The following is a 19,158-nucleotide window of genomic DNA, read 5'->3' as shown; positions in this document are numbered from 1 at the left end:
TTGCAAAATAAAAATAAAAAAAAAATACAAACAGGCAAGTGGGCATAGCTCAATGGCACAGCACATGCTTAGCATGTACAAAGTCCTGGGTTCAATCCCCGATACCACCATTAAAAAAAAAAAAAAGACAGACATATTATAGACTTGGAAGACTAGCTGAGAAGTACTTCCTACTTAAAATATACATCAGCTGGAAAAAAGAACCAGGGACAGTTTTCCTTGTTTAACCTCAGCATGCTGGAGGCAGATTTTGATTCAAGCACTTTGTGATTCTTCACCAAAGAGGGAAGAGTCTGAATCTTTTTATGCCACTGTAACTTGAAGAAGTGTAGTAAAAATGTTACCCAAGTTTAAATTCTACTCTTGCACAATTACCAGAGAGGACTGAAATTAGACTCCTTGGGCTACTGGTACAAGTAATCAGATAGCTCAGATTAATAGCTGTTGTCTTGCTTTGACAAGACTGCTATTGAAAACTTGCTGAATCAGAATTTCTTCTCTGATTTTAATGACCTTAAATGGCTTCTTTAGGACTTTTTTTTTTTTAACCCTGAAGTGTACTTTACAGTACATCCAGCTTATCAGTGAAACTTACTGTGAACGCTAGAGGGCAGTCAGTACTTAATTCGGAAATTTGTAGTTTCATTACCAAGTTAATTCTTTTTTGGAGGGGTGCAGGGAAGCTAATTATGTTTATTTATTTATTTTTATTTTTTAGTGGAGGTACTAGAGATTGACCCCAGGACCTAGTCCATGCTAAGCGCACAACCTACCACTGAGCTATACTCAAGCTATACTTGAACTCCCCGCTCAAGTTAATTCTTAAGAGTATCATTAATAAACAATTTGGTAAATTGAGTTGATGTAGTTGCCTGGTGACAAATCCTAAAGAACATGTCCATATGATAAACTAGAGTAATGTATGAAACTTCAAAGGTTTTTACAGGAAATACTGTTTTTTTCCTTCTGAGTGACCGCCTAACCTACCTAACTTAAGCATAACTTAAATTTAATCTAATCTAATTAATTAAACTTATTAAAATAATTAAATTTAACTTAAATTTAAATATAACTTATATTTACTAGAGAACAGCAAAGGCTAAGTTGCTGTGAAAGTTGCAGGTGGCTAGTGGTCAGTGGAAATATAAATGGGAATATGCTTTTGACCACTAATATGGAAAAAGGTTTGTCTTCTGTGCTAGTGAAATTTTTTTCCTCTTATATTTTTAATCTTAGAATTTGTAAATTAACATTTATATTCATAATGTGGTTTTCAGAAAAAAATGGAAATGATTCATAGTTATGTATTTAACAACCAGGCCCCTCTGACTCCTCCATTCTTTCTTCTAAATGTTATGCTGGTTTTTTCTTTTTTTGTAATTTTTATTTTATTTTATAGAAGTCTAGTTGATGTACAATATTATATAAATTACAGGTGTACAATATAGTATAGTGGCTCAAAATTTTTAAAGGTTATATTCCATTTATAGTTGTTTTAAAATGTTGGCTATATTCTCTGTGTTGTACAATACCACTGTAGCTTATTTTATGCATAATCGTTTGTAGGGTTTTTTCATAATTTGCTTACAAAACATACATATGATTAGAATTTGGTTACTGAGTAATGGTCCATTCAGTGCCTTCTGACAAAGAAAAAGAATTCTGAATGTAAAATGAGTTTGTTTCTAAGAAGGAGCTCTAGAAGACTGGCCAAGATTTTTGTTATGATTAGATTAGCTAAGAGTTATGTAGATACAGTGGAAAAGACTTATTTGTTACATTCTAGAAATAAAAGCGAGGGATTTTTAACCATCAGGTTTTTTTGGGGAGGGGGTAATTATGTTTATTTATTAATTTATTTATTTTAATGGAGATACTGGGGATTGAGCCCAGGACCTTGTGCATGCTAGGCACACAGTCTACCACTGAGCTATACTCTCCCCACCTTAACCATCAAGTTTTAGTGAGACAGGCCTAAAGGCCTCTGGAACATTTCTTACATGGACAGATATTTACACATTTTATTATATAATATTTTAAAATCACATTTGTTAATCTCACCACTGGTCTCATAGAAAAGTCTTTAATATTGGGAAGCTGATAAGCTCACTCTGGTGAATATGTTTTCCAAAATTCTAATTTTCTCCTGAAAGCTTGACCTATGTCACTGGCAACAAGTACTATTTGTAGTGACAGGCTTACTTCATTCATATTTGAGAAAACATCTGTGGAATATTTAAGCCTAAATAACATAGTTTGTCATTCAATCTTCCCAGTAAAAATGGTATTTCATGAAAAAAACTGGCTAGTTCAGCTTTCAACTCAAGTGCCTTTCCTGAAGGTAACTTACTATTGTACTTAAGTATATGCTTTGTGCATACGTACCATTTCATTACACAGAATAGTAACATGTACAGAAGTCTTGAGATTTATTTAAAAATTGTTTACAGCTTTCTCAAGGACATTCTTAAATTAAAACCAGCATTATTTTTAACTGCAGTTATGTAGTGGTGAAGAATATGAGTCCTACTACAGTTTGGCGCTGCTGCCTCAATTTGTGCAAACGTACCAGGAGTTTTGCTCACCATTGCTTTTGTACCCTCAGCACAAGTGTCAACACAGTGAAAAAAGGAACTAATTCTTTAGTATTATTAAGTATATAGTTATACCTCTGGACTCCTGAAAGGATCTTGGGGATCCCAGGGATCGATGGCATACTTGCTTCAGTTTCCTGATGTTCACAGAGTCTCTTTGGTGGAAGTCATGAACAGAGCCAAGACAGTCCTGGAAATTGTATTGGGCAGGACTGCAGTGTAGATCAGGGCTTGGACATTTGGCAGAAGAATGATCAGAGGGAGTGAGCAGCTCTGTGATCTCTCCAAAGTTGACCATGTTCTACCTACAGCTTTCAGGAATAGATTAAAGAACACTTCTGTGTGGTGAAATGAGTGTTCTGAATTCATTAGGCACTCAGTATTTTGAGAAAAAATTTGCTAGAATTTACTCAAGACAAGCTGAAGGCCACGCTCACCTGGGCACTATGTTCTCATTTTTAAAAAGAGAATAAATGTCAGAGCTCTTGGTGATGTGACACCCTTCAGCATGTATGTCCCTTGAGTTACACAGCTCCAGTCGGGACAGATGTCCATCTGTGTGTGGTACACAGCTGTCATCATGGGGTATCCTTTCTCACCTGGGGACTTTGCTTCTCTCCTGTGTTACCTCTTTTTTTCCCCTACATCCTATTTCTTCCTCTTTCTTGATTGCCAATAGCTTCTTGATGATGGATCTCGTGGAATAATTCTTTAATTTTCATCTCTTTTTTTCTTTAGCTGTACCTCCTGAAAGGTTTCTTCATCTTTATATTCTATTAAATTTTTCTTTTCCACTGTTATGTTTTTAATTTCTAAAAGGATTTTTTAATTCTCTGAATGTTTCTCTCATAATATTCTTTTATTGTTTCAACAAATTTACTTTGCCCTGCATATGCTCTTTTCCCCAAAAGTTGCTTTCCTTTGTTTGTTTTGATCTCTTTTATGTTAGAGTTTTGGTCTGAAGTCCAGTAATAATTAGCTTTCTGCTTGTGATTAAGAGTGGGAAGCTTTAAATTAGAAGGTGTAAATGCATAGGCTGGGTTGCCTTTGGGCCTTACCGCAGGGTGAGCGCCTGTGCCTATTGTAGAAGAACATCTCTACCAGTATCAGGATTCAGAGTCTTCTCATCACTGGATGGTAGGGGTGATGAGGACTTGGGAGGGTTGCTGCATTCAATAGTAATTATACATGTTTACTCAATTCCTCTCAGATTTTCATTCTATATTCCCACCATCAACTGCCTTTTGAATCCTCCAGTCCAGAGATCATTTGTTTTATCCCTTCCAGAAAACAGGCCTCCAGAATTCTGCCAGAGTTGACATAGGACTGACATTCAAGGTCATGGAGTAGGGAAGGTGATAAAGGAATCAAACAGCTTTTACCCCTTATTCTCCTTATTTTATTCCCTTTCCCTTCAAAGAGACCTGGTAGAATACAATGAAAGTATTCATTGTTAATCTGTATTAGTATATACTACCATGTTTTTGTTTTTATTTTTTTTTAAGTAATGACTACACTGTACATAAGTGCTGGGAGAAGGAAAGGTCCAGAGAGTGTATGTGTACAGTTAGTTGCTCTGATGCTTCATACTCCTACTGCTTTTTAAAATGGCTCATCCCTGCTTCTGCTTTCTTTCCTCTCCCTTCTCAGGTGTTTATGGGTTAACAGCCATTTCCCCCATAGCGTGCCAGAAGAAAAGGGACTGAAAACCTGGCATACGAAACTTCTTGGAGTAGGAGAGGATCTGTATATACTAAATTGTCTTCCCAAAGTGTTTTAAATCTTCTGACAATTTCATTAAGTTTCTGTATAGCCTCCTTTCCACAGAAATGAACACAGTTTGTTGGGAAAAAATGTTTAGGTATGTGTTTAATGAAATAATTATTTAATGAGATAAATTACTGATGTGAAGCCTGAATTTAAAGCTAGCTACAAAGGCTTTGTTGATATGCATGGTATTCTGGGAACAGATTGAACAGATTTACAGGGTAGTATCTCCTTTAGATTAGTTTGTATCACATAGGAAATATGAGAAGCAGTTTGATGAAGTAGAAAACAGAAGCCATATCCTAAATAAATAAAGCCAATTATTTTCTTCCTATTTTGTATCAAAATTTAGAAATCATTATTATGTTTTAAAGAGGGTTTTCCTAACGTTTCAAGGGCATTTGTTAAATGTCACTTTAAAGTTTATGGGAAGAATTTTTGTGATGTTATCATGTTGTTACCACTTGAAGCTCAAAATGTGCTAATAACACAGTCCTTCCCTCCCTCCTCTTTAAGAATGAAGGACAAAGCATGAACTTAATTAGTTTTGAGATTCTTAAGGTGTAGGAGATAAATTCCTCTAGAATTAAACAATGCCAAAAATGATGTTCTATTTTTTTTCCTGTGGTGTTAAGTAGAAATTTAATATAGCATTATTGCACATATATACATTTTATATCTTCTGTCGTTTTATTTCCTAATAAGAATATAAACTTATGGAGGGCAAGATCTTTTTACTGTTATATCCCAATGCCCAATAATAGGCAATATTTGTATGTATTTCTCATAGTGGTTTTAAATTTTTTGCATGAGATAGAATTTAAAATCTTAAGGGAAACAGAATTCATAGAACACCAGTCTCTATAAACTTTAATAACACAGATGCCCTATAATTATTTTTTCTGTCAGTAGAGAAAGATGAGCCATCATGGTAGTAATGAAAGCTTGAAAAGTAGTAATGCTGACATTCTGGACTATGTCCCATGGCCTCTCACCACTTTTCATCACTTCTGACTGCTATTTACTCTCTAGAAAATCGTAACAAGTGTGATAGGTGGACTAAATGTGTAGATGGTTTTCCATCTAAATTTATTTCTACATACTGAGCCCTTATCAATGTATCACGAATACTGCATAGGCAGTGATTATAAGAATGAAAATTAAAAGGGAGGAATAGGAAGGATAGATGGCTTTCAGTTATCATTTTGTATCTTCCTGTATGGTTGGAATTTTCTAACTATGTACATATATTACTTTTGTTTTTTAAAATGTAGAGGGATTTTATCTGGGTTGTAGGTTTAAGGGCATTTTAGTTCCTTCTTTATATTTCTCAGTGTTAAAAATAAAATATGTAACAACCAAACGACCCAATCCAAAAATGGGCAAAAGACCTAAACAAGCAATTCTCCAAGGAAGACATACAAATGATCAATAGGCACATGAAAAAATGCTCCTTATCACTAATTATCAGAGAAACGCAAATCAAAACTACAATGAGGTATCACCTCACACCAGTCAGAATGGCCATCATTCAAAAATCCACAAATGACAAATGCTGAAGAGGCTGTGGAGAAAGGGGAACTCTCCTACACTGCTGGTGGGAATGCAGTTTGGTGCAGCCACTGTGGAAAACAGTTTGGAGATTCCTCAAAAGACTAGGAACAGACTTAACCATATGACCCAGGAATCCCGCTCCTGGGTATATATCCAGAAGGAACCCTACTTCAGGATGACACCTGCACCCCAATGTTCATAGCAGCACTATTTACAATAGCCAAGACATGGAGACAGCCTAAATGTCCATTAGCGGATGACTAGATAAAGAAGACGTGGTATATTTATACAATGGAATACTACTCAGCCATAAAAACCAACAACGTAATGCCATTTGCAGCAACATGGATGCACCTGGAGAAGTCATTGTAAGTGAGGTAAGCCAGAAAGAGAAAGAAAAATACCATATGAGATCACTCATACGTGGAATCTAAGAAAAAAACAAAAAACAAAAACAAAGCATAAGTACAAAACAGAAATAGACTCTAGACATAGGATACAAACTTGTGGTTGCCAGAGGGACAGAGGGAGTGAAGGGATAGACTGGAATTTCAAAATTGTAGAATAGATAAACAAGATTATACTGTATAGCACAGGGAAATATATACAAGATCTTATGGTAGCTCACAGAGAAAAAAATGTGACAATGAATATATATATGTTCATGTATAACTGAAAAATTGTGCTCTACACTGGAATTTGACACAACATTGTAAAATGATTATAAATCAATAAAAAAGTTAAAAAATAAAAATAATAAAATATATAAAATAATTTCTTAAAGGAGGTGAAAGAGAATAGAAGAACATTAAAGGGAATTAAAGACTGTTGTAGTCATTCTACATTCACAGCTTACCTGCTACACCTAAAATAACCACTTTATAACTCTACTTAATATTGTGTCCTTTAAAAAAATTACATATGTATATATATATATATACATATATATATTTATTATTCTTTCTATGAACTAGATTCAGCCTACCTTACCAAACTCAGCACAATTGACTTTTTCCTTATCCATTCATTTGTTCAGTATACACTGAGCAAAGTCAGCAAGGCAGCATATCTTAACAGTTAAGCCCTCAGGCTGTGGAGTCAGACGAACTTGAGTTCAGATCCCAGTTCTGCCACTTCTTGACTATATCCTTTTGGGCTCTAAGATAGTTACTCTCTTATCTTCAGTTTATCTGTAAAATATAAATATGAATTTTACTTTTCCCACAAATTTGCTATAAGAATTAAATGAATTAATGCTTGTAATGCTCTTAGCATAGTAAGCACGTAGTAAATATATAATAGTTGTAATATTCTAGGCACTAAGGGTATAAACATTAATAAGATGTGATCCCTGTTCTTACGGAGCTTTCAGTCTGTGTTAAACAGTTACAATATGCTCCCTAGAATTCCTTTAAAAAAAAAAGTCAGGTTAAATGAGATACAATTTATATGCAAGAAAATTTACCCCTTCTAGGTATATAGTTCTGTTTTTTGACAAACAGGTAAGGTCGTGTAAATACCACCACAATCAAGATATAGAGTACTTCCTTCACCCCCAAAAGTTCCCTGCTTACCTTTTGTAATTAGAATTATACAATGTGTAGCCTTTTGTGTCTGGTTTTTCACTTAGCATAATGCTGTTGAGATTCATATATGTTGTTGCATGTATCACTAGTGTTAGTATCTTTTCATGCCTTTTCCAGCCTGTCATAAGGTTGGAATCATATAGTAGTTTTTTCATATGTAGTTTTTTCAGATTGACTTGTTTCACTTAGTAGTATGCATTTAAGATTCCTCTATGTCTTTTCGTGGCTCAATAGCTTCTTTCTTTTTACCACTGAAAAAATATTCCATTGTTTGGATGTATCATGACGTATTTACACATTGACCTACGGAAGAACATCTTGGTTGCTTCCAAGTTACAGCAGTTATGAATAAAGCTGCTATGAACATCTGTGCAGGTTTTTGTGTGGACAGGTTTTCAGTTAATTGGGTAAATACCAAGGAGTACAGTTGTTGGAATGTATAGTAAGAGTATGTTTGGTTTTTTTAAAAAACTGGCAAATTTTCTTCCAAAGTGGTTGTACCACTTGGCATTCCCATCAACAGTGAATGAGAGTTCCTGTTGCTCCACACCCTCACCAGCATTTGGTATTGTCAGTGTTTTGGATTTTGACATTCTAATAGATGTATGGTGGTAGCTTATCAAGGTTTTAATATGCAGTTCCCTTATCACTAATAATATTGAGTAACTTTTTATGTATTTATTTGCCATCTATATCTTTTCTTTGATGAAATGTCTGTTCAGATCTTTTGCTCTTTTAAAAAATTGGCTCATTTTCTTATTATTGAGTTATGAAAGTTTTTTACATAGTCCCCATACAAGTTTTTTTAATAAGTGTTATCCAAATGTTTTTTCCTAGCCTGTGGCTTGTCGTAGTGGGAGTTTTTAATTTGGTGAAATCTAATTTTTTCTATTTATGGTTAATGTTCCTTATCTTCTAAGAAATATTGCTTAACTCAAGGTAAGAAAGATTTTTCTTTTTTTTTTCTTCAAGATGTTTTATAGTTTTAGGTTTCACATTTAGGTTAATGATTCTTTTTGAGTTAACTTTTTGATATGGTATGAAGTTGAAAATATTCTCCATTGTCTACTGAATTACTTTACATCTATGTTAATAAATTCCTGATGCAATAGATAATTTTCTACAGAAATGTAATTTACCAAAGTGACTCCAGACATGAAAATCCCATATAGACTGATAGGCATGGTAGGAATGGTACGTAAGCCCAGTGGGTTTTATTGGCAGTTTCATTCATAGTTTGAAGAAGCAGATACTTAAAAGCTGTATCAACCACAGTAGAAAAAAAGATAGAAAGTATACTCATTTATTTTATGAAGTTAGTGAAATTTGATAACTGAAAGCTGACACAGGTAGTACAAAAATAAGATTGACATTTGTCCTGTCTGACATAATGAATATAGTTGTAGAAGGTCTGTGTAAAGTCCTGGTAGAGTAAATTCAACAAGTCATTATTATATTTTTTTCTGATTTCAAAAAAATACATATTTCTTCCAGAAAATATAAAGTGGCATAAAGAAGATTTTAAGTCACACTTAATCTTTCCACCTCGTGGTAACTACTGATAACATTTTGATATATCTACTTCCATGATTTTTTCCAGAGCAGTTATCTATATAGTTACATGTTTTTAACATACTGATTTAGAACTGCTTTTTTTCCTCATTGGATATGTCACATCTCTCAGTATATTAAAAGAATATGATCAAGAGGAGTTCTTTCAAGATCTAAGGCTGTTATATTAAGAAAATATAAATAATAGCACATTAGTACATGATAACTCAAAAAACAGGAGGAAAATGATATACTCATCTCCCTGGATGACAAAAAATTTTTATAAAATTCAACTATTTCCAGCTAAAAGGTCTTATTACACTAAGAATAGGGTAATTTATTTTTTTCCTGAAACATTTAAATAATAAGCACCTATATTTCTACTCAGTTGATTTTAAAATTGGTAACATTAGGGCACATTTTATAAAAGTTAGATATAATCTCCTTTGACCACTACTGTCCACTGACAACCCGTAATGTGACTGTTGTGTATATCCTTTTAGCTCATTTTTTTCTCTTATAATATGCTATTAGATACTCGTTTAATATGACAAACAATAGCTATCTGAAACCAACAGACACTACCACACTTACCAGTGAAATACTGAAGAAATGTCCTCTACTGCAAGAACAAGAATGCCCACTGTTACTTTGTTTAACATTATTTTGGGGTTCTTAGTGCAGTAAAATGATCAATATGTTTCCATTAATGAACAAAATAAGTATATATTTGTTGACCGAAAAATATTCCCAAGAGAATCAGCTGAAAAAGAGTTAAGTAAAATGGCTGACTAAATGCGAAATAAATGTTTAAAAAAGAATCGTTAAAAATGTGTATATATAAGTAGAATAAATTGCATCTAAATATCTACAAATGATCTTAAGAAGTACATAACCCATATGATAAAGCTTAAAGTTTGCTATAGATGAGTAAATAGAAGCATTTTGTCAAGAAATAAGAAATTTTGTTAGTGTCAGACTACTCTTTTTTAGTGATTTATGATGCCATTTTGGTCAGGCTAAGTTTTGTGAGATCACAAGTGTATTTTTGGACTACATAGTCTGTTCTGTTGAACCATCTGTCAATTTTTACACCAGTTCGACATTGTGTTTATTATCATAGACATCTTTTAAGGTCTAAGAGAATATCCCTTCATTAGCCTACTTTTTCACGTTTTTCTTGATTATTTACCAAAGAAATAACCTTGATAAAGAGCAGTGGCGTACAGCACAGTGTGTATGGCACATTCCCATTTAAAAATGTGTATTTTATTAAATAAAAGAAAACTTTAAAGTTCTTGAAATTTTTATGTTTTAATATTAAGTGATAAGTAAATTTCCTTAATTAAAAAATAGGTTTCCTCAGTATGGCGATTCCTTAAAAGACTGAAAATAGACTTACCATATGATCCAGCATTCACACTCCTGCTAAGCATGCACTCTACCACTGCGCTATACCCTCCCTCTCCCTCTCCCTCTTCAGTTTAAAGCTCAATAATCAAAGGGCTTGAATAGCAAGAACAAGTAAGAATTGCATCTTAAATAGTAAAAACGAAAAGTGGCACCAAAGAAAAGACATTCTTGCTAAGGTGAGGAGCTTGGCTTAATACTACAGATGTGTGTTTGTTACTTTTAGTTATAATCTCATAGTGCATCGGTGGCTTAACATTGGTTACAATGAAGTACAGTTAGTTTTGCTTGATAATTTATTGTCATACTCTCTACATACCCTAACCCAAACCAAAAGGTGAAATAGCAGTTGGGTGTATGGCTGAATGATTCATTCATTCAATAAATTTTTCTTGGCACTCTGCCCTAGCTGCCATGAAGAAAAAAAAAAAATGAATAAGATACAGTTTCAGCACTCAAAGAGAAGATTAAGAACTATTTATGTGAGGCAGAATAAGTGTTTTTACATAGATGAAAACAATTGTGTTATTGAAATTTCATGCCATTATTCAACATGACTTGTATTTAAGAAAATTATTCAAATGAAACTTGCTTCCATAGCATCTTTATTGCCTTTTCTGTATCTGTGTTCTTTGAACAGTTTAGTATTGACAACTTTAAGGAGAGTTTTTTTGTTTTATTTCTGTCTTGTATCCAACAGGAAAATTAGTTCTGAACACAGGGAAATAGGAAAAACTGGAGGCTTCCCAAGTACCTTTGAGAGTATGGGTAGACAGTGCATGGTAGATGAAGCGCACTTTACGTTGCTAGTAATTACCATCGCCTCCATTAGCAGAAATACAGGTTAAAGGTGTGAACCTATGCTTCAATAATTTGAGTTTCTCATGAAACACTGGGACTGAAGTATTTTTGTTCTAGGTTTGATTTGAGGGGTGGTAGAACTGTCTCTGTCCCAAATAGCCAACTTTTTTTGATTATAGACCTTTTACTTATTTTCTAAGAAATTCCTTTAAAAATTGATTTTGAGATAAGAAACATTATTCTTGTTTGGTGGTTATACTGGAAATATCAGGAATAAGCTAAGAGGACAAATTTTTGGTTTTGTTTTTAATTTTAACATTGTCATTTTGGGCAATTCACATAACTGCTCTGTACCTGAATCTTTTATTAAAGTACTACCTTCTAAAATTTTTATAAAGGTTAAAAATAAATGCCCTTATCTAAATACCTAAGAGGTATTATGTGAATTCAAAGTATATTTAGTGGTACAAACTGCCTTGTAGTAGTTAAGAGTGGAAATTTGCATTCAGATTACTTACATATGAACCTTAGCTTTTGCCATTTATTAGCTATTAACGCCTTGGACAAGTTTACCTCTGTGTGATCCAGTTTCCTCATCTATTAGACAGGGATAATAAATGGTATCCTTCTTACAGGCTTGTTTTAAGAATTAGACCATACATGCAAAACAGGTAGAATAGTCTCTGGCACTATAATATGTGCTCAGTTCACGTTAGCTGTTATTATTCATAGAGAATGGGGAGAAGGAAAGCATAGGAAATTGAACTTAGTTTATCTTTTCCAAGTTTTAGCTTTCTTTTTCATCAAATCTTTTATTAGAATGATATGTAACAGTAGATGATTTTGAGTTTAGTATTATTTTATTTCTTTATGTTCTGATTTTTTGGTGAAAATTTCTACCATTTAGTGAAATGATCAGAAACCAGGAAGCAGGAATGAAAGGGAGAAGAAGCAGAGACCACAAATCAGCCTTGAGTGATTAAAAACTGGTGGTGCTGCTTTAGTCCTTTTGTTTCTCTTAGGAGCTAGAAGAAAAGCAGAGTTGTTTTTTTTTTTAAATCAGTTTTTTATAAATCTAAAAGCTGCTTTAATTAAAAGATTGTGTTGCTGTAAGCATCAATGGCAGTGCATTTATAATATGTAACCCATAGCTAAGCTAGCAAGATAATCTCACTATGTCTGTCTTTCTCTTTCCTATTTGTCATGAAACTGTTCGGTGATTTGTTACAGTACGTTTAGTACTTACAGGCCTGGCATGTGTCCTAACACAAATACTCCATAACCTGAAACGGGAACCTATAGGCTAAACTAGTGAAAGATCATACTTTCCCTTTGCCTCCCACCATTTAAAAAAAATAAGAGTGTGTGTGTGTGTGTGTATTATTTATTTATCGAATGCCTGCTATTTGCTGAGCAAGCAGTATGTTACTTACTGAGGATATAAAGACAATTTCTGCTTTCAAAGAATGTAGGAGAGACAAGTAAGTAGATAATTACAACAAAAGTGATATATACCCCTATATGTAGAGATAAATTCAGAGTAACTTTGGGGCACAGAAGAGGGGTGCATGATTCAGTCTTAAGTATAGAAAAGTAGATGTTCAAGGAAAGAGTCCTAGAGGAAGTGACACATAAACTGAATTTTAAAGGAGTAGGAGTTAGCCACATTGGGAATGGAGGGGTAGGACATTCCAGGCAGCTAGAACAGCAAATGCATAGGTAGATAGACCTGGGTGAATATGTCATAGTTTGGAAACTCCATATGGTTTGGAATAGGACTAAAGACAGCAGGCATGGGGGAGTGGTGAGAGAAAAGGTTAGGTAGAAATACAGGCATTGGGTCAGATCTTGAAGGATTTTTTATATGCTGTGAAGAACCTCATCAAATTTGTGTTGTTATAAAGGTCATTGTGGCACCACTGTTGAGAATAGATTAGAAAGGAATAAAATTGGAGTCAGGTAAGAAGGAAATTATTAGTGCCCTAAACACACATGAGGATGTCACATTTGAAATCTGTGACCCACAAATAAATTGTCAGACTGGGAAGATGTATAAAATTATTTAAAGACATAGAAGGCTTTTTATCTCAAGTGAATAAATCCCAGAAGAATCATTTTAGCCCTTTATATTTTTTCTTTTCATTCACTGAAAATGAATGCAAAGAAACTTGGTTGTCAGCTCTTTGGATTTTAGGATAGGTGGTATTCTAAAAGTTCGAGGTGCTTAGGCCTTAAACAAGGTGACTATGGGTACAGTGTTTAATAGCTAATTGGATCCCGTTTGATGTAGGACTTTTTTGAAAAGAAATTATTTTTAGGCTGAAAAAAATAATAATCAACTTTGCATCTTAGATGATTTTATTTGGTGATTACAGTTTAACAGACTCAGTAGCGCTAATAAAGATTTGGACTAGTTAGACAGGTAAGCAAAGGGACAAATTGTCCATATTTTTCTCATCTCACTACATTGTTTTCCTAAAATGTTAATGTGTTTTACTGTTACTTTTTTTTCAAGATTTAAAAGCAAAGGTATATATAATCCAAAGCATTATTTCTCTTTGGATTTAGAAATTATATACAAAACATTTTTTTTCTCCTGTGCTTCACTTCCTAGGTTCTCTTCTTGTGAAAGATTGAGAGTTTTGAGAGAAGGGAATAGTATATAAGAGATGGATATTTGGGGGAGGGTATAGCTCAAGTGGTAGAGTGCGTGCTTAGCATGCGTGAGGTCCTGGGTTCAATCCCCAGTACCTCCACTGAAAAAAAATTTATATATAAATAAATAAAATAAGTAAATTACCTCCCCAAATAAATAAATAAAAATTGGACATGTTAAAAAAAAAAAAAGATGAGCTTGAAAAAAAAAAGATGGATATTTCATACATGGAAAATAAAGAATAAAGTGCATTTGAATTATTAGCTGGAGCAAATTTGACAGAAACACTGTTTATATGGTCATCCTTGGTTCTTTTGCAGGAATTACTGTTGACTCACAGTGTAACCAGGTGTTCATTACTCACAATTTTTATTTGGTAGAAGATGAAGTCTATATTCTCCTGCACATGTACTGGAAAAGAATATTTAAGGAGATTTCTTGTTAGAAAATTCTGAATAACTCTTACAAATGTTATAGCTATCACCAGATACTTATTTCCACTGGATATGTGGCTGAGTAATATTTAGATTTCTTTCTCACTCTCTTAAAGTGAAACTGAGGGCCAGATGAATTAGAAAAGAGCTATGAAAGAGGGAGAAGGAAGGAGAGAAGTGGCGGTGGCTAGTAGTCATCTCTCTGAGTCATCAGCAATGAATGTCACTTTACCGGAGAATATTCAACATTTTAATTCCTGTGATAGGCAGCTCCTTGATTTCTGACTGACTAATTTCTACACATTGATACCTCCAGGTTCCTTAATAGACGCCAGTTGGCACTTCGTTTTTATGAATATCATGTGGTTTTATAAAGTACTTTTTTCTTTACGATTTCTCAGTCACTTTCACTGTAACTACATAAAATCTAACTTCAGCTCATGAAAAAGTACTGTTTGGAGCAGAATATTAAATGGATGGCTAGTAAGATGGAGGTTGTTAATTTTCAATTGATAACAAATGGATATAATTCTCAGTAGATCTTTAAATTGAAATAAAACCATTCTTCTTTGTTAGGCTTTGAATTGTTATTAACAGTCAAAGACTTTAACTGAGTGTTAGTAGAAAAAGAAGTAGTAATTCAACTCTAAAGAGTATCAAAGATTGTGAATATAAATAGCTGAATAGTTTGTAACTGAATAAAAGGAAACTTTTTTTAAACTGTCAGTGTTCCTTCATGTGTACTGCCTTTAGTAGTTGGTGTTTAGTAGTTGATGCCATGGAAAATAGACACCACGTACCAATGAGATATGGACTTAGTGCTCTGAGGTAACTCTGTTTTGTTGTTACTGGAAGACTTGTAAGTGAACTTTAAAAATCCTCTAAGTTCAGCATGTCTGATAGAGCTTTGTGCAGTGATGGAAATATTGTAGATCTGCACTATCCAGTGTGGTAGCTACGTGCGGCTACTGAGCCCCTAAATGTGACTAGTACAACTGAAGAATTGTAAATTGTGTTTAATATAAATGCAAAAAATCATAAGTAACTAGTGACCACATTTTTAGATATCTGAGATCTGAGGAGCCCATTTGATACTGATCAGTCATTAAAATATACCATACTGTAATTTATATTTATTTTTAATATATTAATTGAGACATATGTTGTTTATTTCTTTTATTTCAGGTCTTTGTTTATATATCATCTTCCCAACGAGGCCTTTCTGCTTGCATAGTTTATAATTTAGCACCCTCTCTCTCAACCATCCTATTTCCTTTTCCTGAATTTTTTTTTCTGTAGCACTTATCACCATGTAACATACTAGAAAGAAGGCATGAATTTTCCCCTCTTTGTATCCACTGCTGTGTTTCCAACACCTAGAACAATACTTGATATTTTCAAAGTGCTCAGGAATGTTTGTGGAATGAATAAATGAGGATTGTGGTTTCCCAATAAAACTCCAATTTGTTAAGCACTTATTTTGCTTTTTTTTTAATTTATTGAAATATAGTTAATTTATAGCATTTCAGGTATAAGCAAAGTGATTCAGTTGTACATACGTATATATCCTTTTTCATATTCTTTCTCATTATAGGTTATTACAAGATACTGAATATAGTTCCCTGTGCTATATAGTAGGTCCTTGTTATTTATCTATTTTATATACAGTAGTTTATCTGCTAATCAAACTCCTAATTTATCCCTCTCCTCCCTTTCCCTTTGGTAACCATAAGTTTGTTTTCTATGTGCATGAGTCTGTTTCTGTTTCGTAAATAAGTTCATTTGTATCATTTTCTTAGATTTCACATATGAGTGATATCATATGAAATTTGTCTTTTTCTGACTTTGTTCACATACTATGATAACCTCTAGGTCCATCCATGTTGCTGCAAATGGTATTATTTCATTCTTTTTTATGGCTGAGTATTTTGCATTGTACAGCAAGCTTTGAGTTAGATTAGCTATATAAAGTGCACATGGCCACTGCTCTTTCCCATAATAAAACATTTCTTGAACCATTATTTGAAACAGAACACTTAATTGGTTAAATCGTTGATTTGACTCTGCTATAGAATTTGAGAACCAGAAGGGAGCTGGGCAATAATGTGATTCAACTGCCTGATGTTACATAGTGGGTGAAAGTTTCATCAGTATCATTTGTATCCTTTTCTCACTTTTCTTTTTCCCTCATCCCCACAACCTGTGAATCTTTATACTCAATTATTTTTTCCCACATCCTCACATCTCCATTCAGTTAATTCTCATTTTCATCTAGGCTTACCTTTCCCACTGACTCTACTGTACTCTGATGAACTACCTAAATCCTTAACCCAACCTAGAGAAACTCTTCATCTTTCTTAACTGAAATGTTCCTATTTACTTTAATTTTGTATAACTAATTCCTCAGTTCTAGAAGCATTTTTGACCATTAGGGCATCCTTAAGAACTTACTGTCTTTAAAACAAAAATTTTTAAAGAAAGCAAAAAGACAGAATCTCTGTAGCTCCAATTTCCTAGCCTGAGGTCTTTTATTCCATGGATCTGAAAGCAGTCCTTCTGGGCATCATTTCAGTTTCTTTCTCCCATAAACACAGTCCAACGTATTGTAGGTTTATAAGCATATATATTACTTCATGCTGGTCATACGTACAGGCACTGTGACACAAAAGTATATCAGAACCTCCCCTCTTTTTCCTAAGGAACTGTGGTGTTTAAAGGTAAGCATTTAGGGGAATCATTTATATAAAGAATCTTAAGTGGGGTGAGAAGGAGCCAAATATATTAAGCACCTTTGGTCATCAGACTGTAATTTAGAGATTTCTCTTATTTAATCCTTACAAAAAACTCTGGGTATCTATCTCCATCTCGCGTAAGTTAAGTAAGTTGTTCACTCACCTCATCAGTAAATGGAAAAGTTGAAAATTTACTTTGTTATGTATATGTAACTCCAAAGCCCCTTTCTTCCATGCTGCCTTCTGGAAGTGGGCATAGGCAGGGAATAAGAGTTACAGTTTTTGATGTAGAATAAGAGACAGGTGTGCTCATTTTTTGCATCCAGTGAGCCAGCCACAGAAAGAAACCAGTGTTATTTGGGGTAAGGGAAATGAGTATCTGGTGGTACCAGTGGCCCTCCCTTAACTTTAGCCTCTTTCAGGCTGTTCTTTCAGGTAGTTTACATGGAGTATAAATGCATTCTGCTGAGGATCTTCACCTTAACAGTCGTGACTATATGAGAGTTTATGTAAACATTCACCTGACACATTTGTCTTCTTTGAAAGTTGTTACTACTTACAAAGCAATAAATTCTTAAAAACCATCATGAGCCTGCCATTTTTTTCCCCACAGAATCTAGAGGTTCACATCAGTTCTCAAGACTGTTTGGAATGCTAGAATAGTCTGTGGTCTTCACGTTTCTTCCAGCCTTCATCGGTGGCACTTTTCACCTTCATTGCCTTTGTTACTAGATTCTGTGAGCAGAGCTTAAAGTTGAGGAATGCTGTTTCTTTCCTTGCAGTCAATGTTAATAAATATGTATTATGTGTCCACTGTGCACTAAGTTGTGCCAAGCACTGAGGGTTTAAGTATAAATACAGCATGATCCCTGCCCATGGAAAGTTTCTGGTCTAACAGAGAAGTCTGAAGATCATTGCAATTTAGAGCGATATGCAGAGCACTGTCAGTCACAATCAGCTCTTTACCTCTCCCGTCTTATCTCTTGATGCCTGTACCTTTTTCCCACCTCTGTCATCTGTTCTATGACTATTGACTCTTTCAGATTTTAGATGTCACTTAATTCAAGATCTTTTCTTTGATCTCTCAGGATAGAGCTAGATAACCCCCATGCCCACAAGTATGAGTTTGCTTAGCACCTAAGTACTCATCATGCTCTATTGTAGATGCTATTTACTTGAACTGTAAGCACCTTACGGGCAAAAATTGTTGGTTTTAGTTCCAGCACATCGCTAGGCATGTAATCAATGATCAGTAAATCTTTATTTGAATTCTGCTTGAGTGACTGAGGAAAGGCTTATAATAGTGGAAGCAACACTGGAACCAATTCTTAAAGGATGGATAGGAGTTCCCTAGATGGATCTGGGAGAGAAATTCCAAGCCAAGGGAGCAGTTTGTACAAATAGATGAGACAGTGAAGAGTTTACAAATGACTGGCAAGGCTTTCTCATATCCACATGGAGTTTGAGACATCAGTTATTAACTGTAGGATATTGTCTCTTATGCAGAGCCAGCCAGACTAGATTAGAGTTAGATCATGGGGTAAAGAATAGAAAGCTGCTCCCTCCCTCAATTATATATCCAGAAGTTGAAAGTTAGTCTTTTACTTGAATATGTATCTATATGACCTGTTAATAATTTCCGTTAGTCAACCTTTCTTAGAGGAAAGTGACTTTCTCCCCAGCCTCCTACTAGAGCTCACCTTCTTGAGACATCTCAAATTTAAGAAAGCAATATGCTGAATTAAGCTGAGGGAGATGTAATTGAAATAGCTAAGAGCTTACTCTCTCCTAGGTAATCCGATTTATTTTGGTACTTTAGCAAAAAAGTGTATTTAAATGGAAGCATTATACTTCTGTGATTGATCTTATAAACGGTTTATTGAAAATACAGTGCATGTTCTCATGGTAGTGTGTGATATGAACACTTGCCAACAAAAAGCTTTGGAATTGTAAATGTCACTAAAGGTTTTGAATGCTCAGCAGTTTTTATAAGAAACAGGTTTTTTTTTGAGGGGGACGGGTAACTCAAGTGGTAGAGCATGTGCTTAAAGCCCAAGATCCTGGGTTCAATCC

At 34.2% G+C, this 19,158-nt stretch overlaps 1 protein-coding gene across 4 annotated transcripts in view; it reads left to right on the top strand.

The window, feature by feature from the left end:
* Nucleotides 1-19,158, top strand: part of PHACTR4 (phosphatase and actin regulator 4) — a 95,056-nt gene that overhangs the window by 33,523 nt on the left and 42,375 nt on the right. The window contains exon 3 of one of the 4 annotated variants that reach the window (XM_064493875.1): nucleotides 15,948-15,987. The exons of the other annotated variants lie outside the window; for them this stretch is intronic. The gene's annotated coding sequence lies outside the window, so the exon portion shown is untranslated. The remainder of the gene's footprint in view (nucleotides 1-15,947; nucleotides 15,988-19,158) is intronic. 4 annotated transcript variants of the gene reach the window in all.

The sequence above is a fragment of the Camelus dromedarius genome, chromosome 14 (genome assembly GCF_036321535.1).
Source record: "Camelus dromedarius isolate mCamDro1 chromosome 14, mCamDro1.pat, whole genome shotgun sequence".
NCBI lineage: Eukaryota > Metazoa > Chordata > Mammalia > Artiodactyla > Camelidae > Camelus > Camelus dromedarius.
Note: the sequence above shows the minus strand (reverse complement) of the source record. Positions and strands in the feature narration are given on the sequence as shown.